Below are 14,024 nucleotides of genomic sequence, written 5' to 3'. Positions count from 1 at the left end.
TATTAGTTAGTAGTGTATTTTATTTTACTTCAGTTATTAAACTGTTCTTATCTCAACCCACGAGTTCTACTTTTTTTTCCTCCTCCCCACCCCACTAGGAGGGGGGAGGGGGAAGCGGCTGCGTGGTGCTGAGTTGCTGGCTGGGGTTAAACCACAACAGCCCTTTTTGGTGCCCAACGTGGGGCTCGAAGGGTTGAGATAACGACGGATCTGATCAGAGTGTGTTAAAACAAACTTGTTATAAGTATTCATTGTATTGGTTTGATAGTCACTGGTTACAACGTGGACTCTTTTGCTCTCAAGGTTGGTGTGGTTGTTCTTGAAGTTGCCTTATGTAATACCTTACTTGCAGTATATGCTCCCTGTTGTGCTATTTATTAAGTGTGGGAAGTGGATTAGAGTTATCATGTTGTTGTTGTTTGTAACACTGGCTTATGATATGATAGAAGTGCAGGCCGTGAACCTAATCGGGTGTTTGTACTCAGCATTGTTGTCACCTCTGTACTTCATAAATATGGAACGCTTCACGAATTTGTGTGTCATCCTTGCGCAGGGGCCATGCTAATCTTCTCTGTATTGTTCCAATTTTAGTATATGTGCTGCTGAAGCGAGCACATTTGTGGCATACCACTTGGCTGCTTTTGACTCCAGTTCATATTGAAGTTCTAGCATGTCTGGCACGGCAGCACTCAGCGGTGGCGTGACTTCATTCAGGCCACGATAGTCTACTGTTAGCCTCCATTCTCCGTAAGACTTTCACACTGGCCATATGGGGCCGTTAAAGGGTGAGTGAGTCCTGCTGATCACTCCTTGGCTCTCCAGTCGACGAATCAGCGTATGGATGGGAATCAGGGAGTCTCGGTTGGTGCAATATCGCTGTCGGTGCACCGTTGTGGTAGCGATCAGCACCTGTTGTTCTTTGACCCTCAGCAACCCCACAACAGAAGGGTCCTCAGAGAGACCAGGCAAGGTGGACAACTGTTCAGTTTCCTCTGTCTCCAAGGCAGCTATACCAAAGGCCCACTGGTACCGCTTTGTGTCCTTGAAATACCCTCTCCTGAGATAGTCTATGCCAAGAATGCATGGGGCCTCTGGGCCAGTCACAATGGGGTGTTTCTACCACTCATTCCCAGTTAGGCTTATTTCAGCCTCCAATACAGTTAGCTGTTGAGATCCCCCTGTCACCCCAGAAATACAAATGGGTTCTACCCCTTTATAGCTTGATGGCATTAGGGTACACTAAGTACTACTAGTACAGCTACTAGTGTCTACTAGAGCCTTATACTCCATGGGTCTGATGTGCCAGGCCATCGAATCCACACGGTCCAGTAAACCCGGTTGTCCCTCTCCTCCACCTGGCTGGAGGCAAGGCCCCTCTAGTCCTGGTCATAGGATTCTCCACTCATTTTTTGTAAAAATGGATTAGAATTCCTTCTCATAGGATCAGAAGTAAGATCAGCCCTTCCACTCTGTTGGCCACACCGCTCACAGTGCTCACCGGAGACTGAAGCAGCAATTTTCCTGGAAGAACCCTCATTTGTGATTGTTTTTCCTCGCAATTCACGTACCCGTGCATCTAGGACCGAGGTAGGTTTTCCATCCCACTTCATCATATCCTCTCCGTGCTCACGCAGGTAAAACCACAGGGTACCCTGTGGTGTGTACCTTCTCTCTCGTCTCTCTTGCCCAGAGGAATACCTTCTCCTAATAGCTGAGGTATTGGTCCGTACAGGTGGGCGGCCAAACTTATCCGCAAATCGCTGGAACTCCTGGGACCATTTCTCGGCTAGTATGTCTGGCAGTTTCTCCACAACCACAACGAGGGAGGAAGTGAGACTTTCTTCGTATTGCTGAAGTCAGCGAGCCAATTCATCTACTGTTTTTCTCTCTTCATCTTTCTGGTCCATTACTGCCAATGCATTGGCATACGATGATGGTGCGCTTCGTACAAACTTCCGCCACATGGGTCATGCACATTGGACTTCATCTGGATTGTGGGTAACTGCGCATCATCTGGGTCATAATAAACCATCTCCCGCACAGCTAATTCCCTCAGGTACTGGATACCTCTCTCCATGGTGGTCCACTTGCCTGGTCGACATACAACATCTTCCTTGAAGGGGTACCTTTCCCTCACGCCCGATAGAAGTTGCCTCCAGAGGCTGAGGGCTTGTGTTTTTTTTCTAATTGCCTTGTCAATGCCCCCTTCCTTAGAAAGGGATCCCAACTGCTTGACTTCCTTACCCTCTAATTCCAAGCTACCAGCCCCGTTGTTATCCCAGCATCGGAGCAGCCAGGTGATAATGTGCTCACCTGGATGACAGCTGAAGTCTTTTCACATAGCTCGCAGCTCACTCGGGGATAGGGATCGGGTGATTATCTCCGGTTCTGCCTCTTCTTCCTGTTCCCGTGATGACCCTCGTTCACCTTCATCCTTCACTAAGCAAACTGATTTTTTTGTATATTTCTTCTTCTGTATAGGGGCGATTGATACTGGCACCAGTTGATTCTCTAGTTCAGCTGCATCACCCATCGCCAAGGTTTGAGTAGCCACAGTGCCTGTCACTGGGGTCTGAGTAGCTACAGTGCTTATCGCTGGGGTTTGAGTAGCCACAGTTGTGAGGATTGGAGTAGCTGCAGCGCCTGTTGTCACGGTTTGAGTAGCCGCAGTGCTTGTTGCAGGAATTAGAGTAGCTGCAGTGCCTGTCGCCAGGGTTTCAGTAGCCGCAGCGCTTATTGCCAGGGTTTGAGTAGCTGCAGTGCTTGTTGTAGGGGTTAGAGTAGCTGTAATACCTGTTGCCAGAGTTTGAGTAGCCACAGTGCTTGTCGCTGGGGTTTGAGTAGTCACAGGGCCTGTCGCCGGAGTTCGAGTAGCCGCAGTCGTGGGAGGTGATCTCTGGGTGGTATTTTTAAATAGTTGTTTAACTCTAAACAAGATCTGAATCACATTCAGGAACATGCTGGTTCCTAGCAATAGGACCATGCTGAGTTCAACATCCCAAGGATATTAAAAATTTACAAACTGCTCCAATGCTATTGTAATTAACCTGGCAGAGAAAGGGAAGATGTGGGAAGATGTCTCCCCAATAGGCTGGCTCCCCGATGAGAAAAGGTAGAAAGTGTAATTATTAATATTCTCTAGGAGATAGCACCTGAAGTACGGAGATGTCTCCTCCATAGATTGGCTCCCAGAGGAGAAAAGGTAAAAGGTACAATTATTAATAGTCTCCCATAGGTGGCTCCCGAAGTACAGAGGTGACAACAATGCTGAGTACAAACACCCGATTAGGTTCACGGCCTGCACTTCTATCATATCATAAGCCAGTGTTACAAACAACAACAACATGATAACTCTAATCCACTTCCCACACTTAATAAATAGCACAACAGGGAGCATATACTGCAAGTAAGGTATTACATAAGGCAACTTCAAGAACAACCACACCAACCTTGAGAGCAAAAGAGTCCACGTTGTAGCCAGTGACTATCAAACCAATACAATGAATACTTATAACAAGTTTGTTTTAACACACTCTGATCAGATCCGTCGTTATCTCAACCCTTCGAGCCCCACGTTGGGCACCAAAAAGGGCTGTTGTGGTTTAACCCCAGCCAGCAACTCAGCACCACGCAGCCGCTTCCCCCTCCCCCCTCTTAGTGGGGTGGGGAGGAGGAAAAAAAAGTAGAACTCGTGGGTTGAGATAAGAACAGTTTAATAACTGAAGTAAAATAAAATACACTACTAACTAATAATAATAATAATAATAAAACTGTAATGAAAAGGAATGTAACAAAACAAAAGAGAAATCGGACCCAAGAAAAGACAAGTGATGCACAAAGCAATTGCTCACCACCTGCTGACCGATGCCCGAGCAGCGATCCGCTCCTCCCGGCCAACTCCCCCCAGTTTATATACTGGGCATGACATTCCATGGTATGGAATACCCCTTTGGCTAGTTCGGGTCAACTGCCCCGGCCATGCTCCCTCCCAGCTTCTTGCACACCTGCTTGCTGGCAGAGCATGGGAAACTGAAAAATCCTTGGCTTAAGATAAGCACTACTTAGCAACAACTAAAACATCAGAGTGTTATCAACATTATTCTCACACTAAATCCAAAACACAGCACTGTACCAGCTACTAAGAAGAAAATTAACTCTATCCCAGCCAAAACCAGGACAAAGGGGTTTCAGGAGTCTGAAAGGGAGAAAACAAACAGAAAAGGGAATGTGAACGGCAAAATGTACAGCTAAAGCAATTTTAGGTAGAAGGCAGAAGCGTTTCTGAGATGCCATGATACAGGGGATGCTTGTGTTAAAATAAAGTGCCCAGGGCAACAAAGAAAACAGCAATTTCTCAATTCATTGTAGGAACTGGACTTCCAAGGAAGTGAAGTAATTGAAATCAGACACTATTAGCCAGAAGGGAAAGCACAAATCACTAGCTGAGGAAAATGAAATGACAAATGGATGGGAGTGCTGGGGAATAGGCACTAGTACAGCTAAAATGACAACAACAACAACAAAAGATAAAATCTATAGCTGTTCTACAGAGCCAAGTTTTGTGGGTGGAGAGAAACAAGATATCCTGGTTTACTTATTTTTAATAATTTGGACAGTTGATTTCTGACTACATGCTTGCTACTTTTATTTTGCTAGTGGTTAGTCACAATTATGGACAGATCATGGAGAACATATTTGGAAATACTCTTCTGATGTCAGTGGAGTTTCTTGGATTTGATAGGTAATGCATATACCTGTATAACCACCACCAGTATTTTCTATACATGTAATAATTTCATTCTGTTGAAGACAGTGGCCATTTTGTAGTAGATTCAATTGTTGCATGCTCCAGACTTACCTCTATACTTCAAGCTGGGACTCTTTTTCATGGGAACTGGACTCCAGACTTTTTGACTGCTTTTAATCTGAAATTATTTCAGTTTAGATTGCAAAATGCCTTTTATGATAAAGAAACATGAAGTAACAGAAGGCAAACTTCTCCTCGAAGGTAATTTTTACCTACAGACTGCAGTATTTGAACATAAATGTGTAAATCTGACATGCTGTAGTTGTTTCAGCAAAAAACCCCCAAATCCCCAAACCAACAATATCCATATGTTTAAAGGGCATTATTTAGATACAGAAAGGCTGACCTGACACAGCACAGCACTTTCTACTACAAGTTTTTTTCTCTGACTTGTTTTAAACACAATGTCACATGAAAGTAAATACTTAACCTTTTGCCTCCTTCACAGGAGCCTGCATAAAGCATTTAGCATATACTTCAAAATCCTTTACTGTGCAGATTCTCCTGAACCTCAGGTGAATATCCCATTTAATTCACAGCCAGCAATCTTACTGGGGAAACCAGCTCATCTATGCTTTGGACCTCTGACTTCTGCTGTAACTATTCAATCTGTCTTTCTGTTTCTGTATGTGACATTTTCTGCCCTTTCATTCATTCCAAATAGGTTTTCTCTTTAACCTTGTGGTACCAAAACATTTCATTGTATTTGAAAGTAATGGCATTTGGTAATTGGTGATGCACCAAGTGGTAAAGGGCACCTCCAGTAATTTACTTGAATGCTGTCTGTATGAAAGCTGAAGTAATTTGATTCTTCAGCAAAGGGGTATGAGCATACTAACAGTATCTTCCAAGCCATTAGTGTAAAAAGGCTGATAGCAGGCTGCCTTGGCTGTGCACTTTCCCTTTCATTGCTTTAGTTAAAATTAATAATCAACACCTATTGATAAGGAGGATAAGTAGTAAAGGTTTAAAAGGGTTTGGAAGGATTTTTCATAGTTATTTTATTTGGCTACATTATATAGTAACATTACTGTAACTCTACATTTCAATATTTAATTTAAAATAGTCAGGAGCTTCTAGGGTTATGAATAATTTTCTGTCTATGTATTCGAAAGTTCAAAATGTTTCACATCATGAAATTGTAGTTTTCTGGCCAATCCTAAGTATTCTCTGTATGCACACATGGCAGAGGAAGAAAATGAAGTATAAATATACATTTGTGTGTGGATATGAGTGGATACAAAAGGGAGTGTGTACAAACATCATTGTGGATTAAAAGGCAATGATGTAAGCCATGGGGCTGTGTACAGGGCTGAGAGTTAGAAATTAAAAAGCATATGATGCTTGAACAAAATTATTGAAATATATGATTGACCATATGACTTTACATGAATTGTCTAGTGTGTCTTAAGTTTCTCCTTCTTCAAAATAGAAATGATGAATTCATCCTGTGGAGCATTTTGAGGTCTTTAAATATTTGTTCCAGGCAAGGAGGGACAGGCAGAACAGGGAGTCTTGCTAGCTGCTATTATTTTCTTCTGTTGATATAAAAATGTAAAGATTCATTTTGACCAAGTCTATAATTTTTAAGTTAGTGTTGTTCACCTTAGTAGGCATTATTATCTAATCATAATCAAAACATAAGCTAAGTATATGTATTTTGTTATTTGCCTAAACAGAAAAAGAAGGGAGTAAGGAGAGAGGCACAGGTATGTGAAGTGACTTGCATAATGATCTGGCTGAGAACGCCCACCAGAAATAGAAGAGCTTTCTAGATATATATTTTGATATGCAGTGCTTTTTTTTTTTGTCTACTGTTTCTCATTCAGAACAATTCTTACTCATTTGCATGTCATTATACAATGCTGATGGGCTGCTTAGTGACAAGAATTGCATAAGTCTGCAGGTTCAGCAATAGTTCAGCTACACAGATAGATGTTCGTTCATTCTTAATGGCATTAGTTTGGGTGACATTTGGCTTTCAGTGCACATTATTCATCCTCAATTATGATAGAATAGATGAAGAACTGGAAGACACAGTCACATCCGTGTTCCTGAATGAAGAGTCATTGTGTCATGCTTATAGAGACTGAAGTGTCATCCAAGTGAATTAATTATAACAATCTGTTTTCCAATTCAATCTGGTAATTATTCCCTTTTCAGAATAGTCAGCTTTGATTTTGTTTACAGATTTTGTACAAACTTTGCAACAGACCCATAACTATGTCCCCAATTCACTGCCTCTTCGAGGGGATAGGGAGACAGCTGTGCAACTGTGGAGGTTACAGCAGCATTGAGCCTGGAGGTGGGGGTCTTCATTCTCTGCCATTGTCTGAAAGCATCAGGGCAAGTCTATCTATCTGAGTCATGGATCAAATTTCTGAAGATGGATAATGAATGAGGTACCACAAATGACTCTGTTTCTCAGTCTTTCCAGTTCTGAAATCTTAATCTGTCTGTCTATAGTGCATAAGATCTACTTTGTGGAAGTGATAGTTTAATTGGTTTTCATAAAGCATTTTGATCCATTCATGTTGGAGCTTATAGGGCAAAAAAAGCTGAATGTGGCTCACGTCTGTCAGTGTGGATGTATGGAAATAGTAACATCATTTCTTGTTAGACTGAAGTTCCTTTTTAAACTCCTAACAGTGTCTTGTAATGCTTGTTGCTATGAGAGTTGTCTTCAAACTGCAGCTGAATTTCACACGTGCTGCTGGGATGCCTTTATCGTCAGCTCCCTTAGAATTACATACTTCTGTGCTAATACTTTTTTGACCTCCACATCACAACTTTAAAACAACTCTGTCCCTTTGGACATTTTAAGGTTAATATCAACTATATTTTTTCCTTCTATAAACCTAAATATAGTAAGACATAACAATCATTAACACATTTTTCCATTAGTGGGATATCTCCAAATTAATCCTACAAATAACTAGTACTAAACCTTGAAGTACTCAGAGCATGAATAAACAGGATCTGGATTTACATCTCATTACAGCAAGTCTGAAACTGGCTCTTATACTTCTTTAATGTCCAGCATAGTTTAACTAATGGTGGTCTTGAATCAAATGTTGGATGTGTGCATACAGCTGTATGTGTATGAAACTACATTATTTCTATCAAAAGATATTCCATTGGATTTTTCAAGGCGAATGAAGAACTGCAGGTTGAGGGAGGAATTTTTTTTAATTGAAACATGTTAGGTGTCTCATGGTTGTTCAATGAATGAATTCATCATGATAGTGCTGTCTTCAGGGAAACTTTGAAAGCTATTACCTAGAAAGTCAATGAAGATCAATTATCTCCTACAACCTGCACATGTGCAATACGTTTCAAGAATGGCAACTGCATGTAATGGAAATAGTGGCAAAGACAGGGTTTTTTTCTCCTTCATTATATCAGTCATAGTAATCAGCTGCTTCTTTCTGTGTCCTAATAGGTGGATTATGAGGAGAAAGTGCTTTGAATACAAGCAGAGATGTTGTCTTGCCACCATACGTCCCTTTGCTATATGATGTCGAAGTATCTTTACAAAAGGTAGGTCTTTCTCTGTGCCACTGTGCCATCAAGAGTAATCTCAAAGCAAAGAAGGTCCCTTACTAGCTAGATTCCTACCACAGAGCAGACTTTCTCTGATGGCTCAGGCAAAAGCTGTGTCTTGGGTTTGCTTAATCAGCAAGCGCTGCTGATTGCCAGCAATGGCAAAGCACGGGGAGATTCAGAGCCCTCCCTTCAGCACTGTAAGAGAAGAAAAGATTTTTACAGGTGAAGGAACAGCATGAACTGCTGCAGAAGTGATTCCTTTAATGATTCATGGATCTAATTACTATTGTTATTAATGATGATACAGTGCTTAGAGCCATTAGTACAAATCTTAAATAAATGCAGGGCAAGCAATTCTTTTATAGCCTGGAATTACACAGTCTAAGGGATATTCATAACTAGAAGGCTGCATTATAAAAATATGCATTATGATTGTTATATCAGCTAATTCTGCTGAATTTGTCTCATTTCTGGATTTGGTTATAAATCTTAATTAGCCACCATGGAATTGAAAGCAAATAAGAGATTACAGAAAACAAAATAAAAGGTTTAGATAAAATCTGTTAAATTATGAGAATGAATTCTGTCACTTATCAAGAATAATAAATTAATTGACTTTAGGTCTTACAACAACCATAGTAAAAAAGCACATTTTAATCCTGGTTTTCAATATTCAGAGCAAGTTGGCTTTGTATTTGCATGTGTCATGGTTTAACCCCAGCCAGCAACTAAGCACCATGCAGCCGCTTGCTCACTCCCCCCACCCAGTGGCACGGGGGAGAGGACTGAAAAAAAGATTAAAACTCGTGGGTTGAGATAAAGACAGTTTAATAGGACAGAAAAGGAAAATAATAATAACAATGATAATAATAATAATAATATGACAATAATAATAATAAAACAATTAGAATATACAAAACAAGTGATGCACAATGCAATTGCTCACCACTCGCGAACTGATGCCCAGTCAGTTCCTGAGCAGCAATCTGCCCCTCCTGGCCAACTCCCCTCAGTTTATATACTATGCATGACATCATATGGTATGGAATATCCCTTTGGCCAGTTTGGGTCAGCTGTCCTGGCTGTGTCCCCTCCCAACTTCTTGTGCCCCTCCAGCCTTCTTGCTGGCTGGGCATGAGAAGCTAAAAAATCCTTGACTTAGTATAAACACTACTGAGCAGCAACTATAAACATCAGTGTGTTATCAACATTATTTTCATACTAAATTCAAAACACAACACTATACCAGCTACTAGGAAGAAAATTAAGTCTATCCAAGCCGAAACCAGGAGAGCATGGAAGCAAGGACCTAAGAATGTAGATTCTTACGGAGATGCCATCAATATATATAAGGCAAGGAAGCTGTGGGTCTGGCCATGTCCTACATCCTCTGAAGTCAGATGGGAAAGTGTCTTCAAAATCATTTGCTTATGTAAAATGCAGACCGGCTTTGCCACTTTCAGCCCTAAAGTGTTATTTAAACCACCAAGTAAATATATGGTAACCGATTCCTTTGAAAGTTTTGGGGTGTTGATGGGAAAAATCCCATCACCAATGAAGAGATCAGAAAAGTAACTGAAGAAATGTTCATCCTCAACAGAACTGGAAACCATTCACTATATTCAGGGCACCTATCTGGATACCAGCACACACCCCACTCCTCACATCCAGTGGAAACAACCAGTTTAAGAGAAAATCTGATAGCCCAAGGGGAACCAACAGCTGCCAGTACTGCCGGACAAATGAAAACTCAGCAAATGAGTGAGAGGCCTGGGGACCCCCTGTGCTCTTTGATTCTGAAATGCCTCAGCCCCTCTGGATGTTAGCCTATAATATATTACAAAAAATACCCCGTAGCTCTACAATAATCTGTTTCTTCTGCTATCTCCTATTATAAATAGTCAATAGTTATAGGTCACTCACTGCACATACCAAGCCTCATGTTCTTTTTTTTTTTCCTGTCCTTGGTATTGAGTTACTGAATTTCAGCAGTAGTGGCTGTAGCTGCGATGCTGAGGGAGCAGCAGGAATGAAACTTCTCCAAGGCATAGCCTGTTCTCCCCTTCATGTTGCACTGAGCAGATAAAACACACTGCCATGCTAGCTGTGCAGGAGAAGGAACAGCTTCAACTCCTACAGCCACCCTAGAAAATCCCTGCTTGCATTCAGGATAAGTGGTGAGGATTCACTGACTCAAGGGCCAACACAGCCTATCCTGCTTATCTAGTTTGCAGCCTTGTACGCAGAATATTTACTGGAAAAAATGGATTATAGATTTTTTGAAACCGTCTTGCATCACTTCAGAGACTCCAAGTGACGGTGCTGCTGCCTAGGGAACTTACCGATGTTTTAACACCTCTGTCACAAGGAAACTTGGCCTTTTTCATATCTGACTGACAAACTGCACCTTCTAAGCCACTTGGTCCTACGATGCCTTTCTGGCTAGCCAAGCAGAGAAGCTGCCTCCTGTCACACACGTCTTCAATGTCTAAACATGTAAGGAAGTGATCAAATTACTCCTCAGCTTTCTTTTTGGGTAATCAAATATATTGAATCTTTGTGACATGCAATATGGTTTTCTAGCCCCTGCATAATTTTTGTGAAATTTAGACTGTGCAGCAGAAAGCAATTCACTTCTTTTAAAACTTGACACGCAGTTAAGATTTTATCATACAAAACAAGTAGCAGAGAGATGCTTCTCTCCTATTGTGGGCTCATCTGTGCTTCGCTACTAATGAATTAAAATCTCTCTGTTCACTGTATTGCCAAAATGTCATAGCTGTTGAACATCCCATTTATTTAGCCTTAGTGTTGCTCATTAGACTTGCTCTCTAGAAATTACTCTGCCATAGTTAGTGGTACTAACAAAGATTTGGATTATACCTCATGTATCGATTTCCAGTCAAACCAAGAGGAAACGCATTATTTCACAGGTATGCCTTCTCTTGTGTTACTAATGCAGACTTAGACTTTAGCCTTTTTTACCTGAAAGGTCAGAAATTTAGTAATATGTCAGCTAGTTGGCTCTTTTCTTATTAACTCATTAATATAAAAAAGGGCAGCTATATCCAGAATGGTTATTATGGAATATATGTTATGCCCATCTGTTACAGTAGGATATCGAGAGCCTAGAGAGGATGATTCATAATTCTGAGGCAATGTCCTATGGATAGTATAGAGCACGGTGGCAGATGGAAAAAGATGGATCCGAGCAGATGGATCTGGGTGTGGTTCATGTCTCACATACCGGTTTACGCTGGGGCAGAGCACCGGGGCTAATTTCTCGCCAGCAGGAACAGCCTGCAGTGTGGCACTCGAAGCAGTCACCAGCGATTACCAAAATAATTCAGCTGAGAAGGCAGGCGTGCTCACAGCACTGCGCATCCCGGCCCGAGCACTGGCAGCGCAGCTGCACAGGAATACCCAAGGGCAGTATTTTACTTCCAGAATCGTACGCCAGAGTGACAAACTCCATAATGTATTCAGGTATGACTGCTGATGGCATCTAGGTTTATTTTGGACTGACTGATAGGGCTTCCCAGATGCCCACAGTTACTAGTCAAAAAAGTCATTCTGCAGTGACAGGTGACAAGCACATTGATGGCAGAATGTACTGTACCGTACCATCTACTGAAATGGTGATTAGTACAGGAATGCCAGAATTTGCATGAAGAAGGCAGCTCTTGGTAATGCTAAAGATTATGGTTCGATTTGCAATACGGTGTTCTCAAAACAATGTAGTAATACTTGAGATACTCCAGAAAAGCAGCCTAACCAAATGAAACCTTTAGCAATGACACTGTTTTGGAAAAATGAATCACACTGATTAAATACTATTTTTTATTTAAAATTTGAACTTGCCATGACTAATATCACAAGTGCTACTCATTCTATGAAATAGGATGTAGCCTAGATCTCACCAAAGTCACTAGGAATCTTTCCTCACAGTCTGACAGGAGATAGCTTATGCCTTTTGTACACTGATATTGATTTCGGGAAGGAAGTTGCTCCATGAAAGAAACATTTACAGGCTGAGACAAGATGATGAGAAAGAGAAATAAGTAATATACCTTATTACAGTTATCGTTAATCACTTCTCTAACCTGACTTCTGTTCAATTCACAAATTGCACTAAGTCTGGGTTTGAGAAGGGAATATTCCCAATGTACCCTCTGCAGGAGCTTTCAGGCAAAATTCAGTTCTGGGTAACGGTGTAAGTTTCCAGTAAGCCCACTTAATTGAGTCTTTCTACTTAGAACTACATTTTCTTGCTTTCCTTTGATGCGCAGGTGGGAACTATCAGAATTCATCAAGTATATTTTAACCAATAGTGGGGTTTGGCAGTACAAATATGTGAATGGTCATTTCGACAGCCTTCTGGAGCCCTGTAAGGTTACTTCTTCACCACCATATCTACCTGCAAAGAGACAGCTTGAGGGAAGAGAGAAATAGATTTGAACTATGCCAAAAAGATATCTGTGCCCAAAGGATGTCCTCAGAAGCCTGTGTTGGGGCTCAAGGGTACACTATGATTTAAGAAGCATAAGTTTGGCACAGCGCTTGTGCACGTTTGACAGCTCTCTCCCTAACGTGCACAGAAAGAGCTCACATGTTGTGCTTTCCTCAGTGCAGGTAGCAAGAGCCCGCTTCTGCGAGGTCTCAGGCATCTGTCGGGTAGGCTCAGCAGCCTCCGTTCCCGTTAGCACCATGTTGTCTTGGATCCTGCTCTTCAAAGCTTCTGGATAAGTGATAATTAATGACTTAAGAGGATTTCGAGGACCTCTCAGGATCGTGGCAAACGGACCTCAGCTGGAGTCTCAGATGCTCAGAACCACTCAGAGTTGGCTTGTAATGAAAAACAGCATTGTAAAATAGGCTATATTTAATAACTTTGCACACTGCCAACAGTAGTATAAGGTTCAAGAGAAGCTCTGAAAGCAGGAGGCAGATGCATGTTGGTTGTATGGTCACATTTTGTACCTTTCTCCCTCTCCTTTCCCTTCAAAAGGATTTTTATAGCTACATTTCCCATTCTGTACCTTCTTCCTTTATGCCTATACTATAATCCCCATTGCCCCGAGCTGAAGAAATCAGCTGTCTAGCAGCCTTGTCTATTTTAGGAAATCTAATGATTTACCTATAAACAGAAAGGCACATGTCTGGAAGGTTCATCATAGTAAGCCTTGTGCTTCTAATAAAATATTGATTTCCTCTCATCCAATAATTTATGTCTTCAATTGGCTTGACCCGGCACCCTGCTTTTTCTTCACAAGATACAGCAATCACCAAGGGAGTTAAGGTCTTTTTAGAATAAGAATGTGCTGTTGTTTTTTTTTAAAAGATAGTATACTCATATGCAGCTTTGAATAGAGTGCTATTACAGACAGATGAATCCCTGCAAGGCAAGCACTGTCGCCATACCCAAGGGAAACACAATTTTATTTTTACACTTAGCTGAATTAATTTATTGAATTGGTGCATGCTATAGTTAAAGGTCACTACATACACATAATTTCTAATAACCGCAACTTTTTATGTGAATTCTCAAGTGCCATAGATAGAAAAATGAAAGCCAGGTTGAAGACAATGGGGTTCTCCCATTCTGCGCTGAGATGAAGACTTCTTCAATACCCTCTTTATAAGGATCTTCGTGGTTTAGCACCTCATACTA

General features: G+C 41.4%; 1 non-coding gene across 1 annotated transcript; it reads right to left on the bottom strand.

Annotated features, from left to right (window-relative positions):
- Positions 1-508: 508 nt before the first annotated feature.
- LOC127017465 (U6 spliceosomal RNA) lies at positions 509-615 on the bottom strand. Its single transcript, XR_007766599.1, has one exon. It is a non-coding gene; the product is annotated as a U6 spliceosomal RNA (small nuclear RNA).
- Between the last annotated feature and the right edge of the window lie 13,409 nt (positions 616-14,024).

Source organism: Gymnogyps californianus, chromosome 5 (assembly GCF_018139145.2).
Source record: "Gymnogyps californianus isolate 813 chromosome 5, ASM1813914v2, whole genome shotgun sequence".
Lineage (NCBI taxonomy): Eukaryota > Metazoa > Chordata > Aves > Accipitriformes > Cathartidae > Gymnogyps > Gymnogyps californianus.
The sequence above is the reverse complement of the archived record's forward strand: the minus strand, read 5'-3'. Positions and strand labels throughout refer to the sequence as shown.